The sequence below is a fragment of the Perkinsus marinus genome, assembly GCF_000006405.1.
Source record: "Perkinsus marinus ATCC 50983 genomic scaffold scf_1104296956028, whole genome shotgun sequence".
Classification (NCBI taxonomy): Eukaryota; Perkinsozoa; order Perkinsida; family Perkinsidae; genus Perkinsus; species Perkinsus marinus.
Genome location: NW_003207600.1, coordinates 1 through 894, shown reverse-complemented (window position 1 = coordinate 894; position 894 = coordinate 1). Strand labels below are relative to the sequence as shown.

The window sequence follows — 894 nt, the reverse complement described above, 5'->3', positions numbered from 1 at the left end:
AAGTAGTGCTCGCGACGACTGGTGCCATAGTTGGGGCTTCAGCATTCCCATAGCACGCAGACGACTGTAGCTTAGCCAACCTACAGAGCCTATTGTCTCATATCGAGAAGCGGAGGAAGAACCACTAAAGGACCTCGAAACGTAACTCGTGAACAAATCTAGGCTACACACTACACCACTCAAATTGCGCGCAAATGAGTGCGGAGTGGTACTGATCCGTTGCCACCTTCGATCGCGCGAAAGTCTTTGTCCGCCGCCACGACCCCCAAGTCGATGACCTTCAGAGTGTTTGTAGCCCGAGAATGCAGTTGGGTACATGGCACGATCAAACTGTACATGGCTGGTTTGAGTCGATGCACACAACTCACACCGAGTGTTTGCCCGAGTGGTTAAGGGGGTGGACTTAAGATCCACTGGACACGGTCCGCGTGGGTTCGAACCCCACAGCACTCAGTTTTTATGAATATTTTTCCCCTCAATTCGCAAGTCAGTTCACACCTACCAGAACATCCTCAACATAACTGGAAGTTTCCAAAGCAATCACGAGTCCACAACACGGTGTCATTGACACCCACACATGAGCTCCAAAGCAACTCACCCCACCACCAACTGTGACTCACTCAAACAAACAAATATCCAGTCGGACAACAACGGTAATAAGGCCATTCGATTCATCACATGTCAAACTTGATATCCACACTTTTCAATGCATCCTTTTTGGCTCCTCTCATACCGACCAAGTATCGTTTATGAACCACCGGATTTGTCCACTTGTCATGGGAGGTATTCGTCGTTGCAGTCTTGGGGAGATAGACCTGAGCATGTCAAGCACAGTCATCGAGCTCAAACGATGTAGAATTCAACCAGGTCAAGTTTGTCAATAATTCCCCCACC

General features: G+C 48.9%; 1 non-coding gene across 1 annotated transcript; it reads left to right on the top strand.

Moving 5' to 3' along the window:
• Positions 1-371: 371 nt before the first annotated feature.
• Pmar_PMAR022824 lies at positions 372-453 on the top strand. The gene has a single exon. It is a non-coding gene; the product is annotated as a tRNA-Leu (tRNA).
• The last annotated feature ends 441 nt before the right edge of the window (positions 454-894 follow it).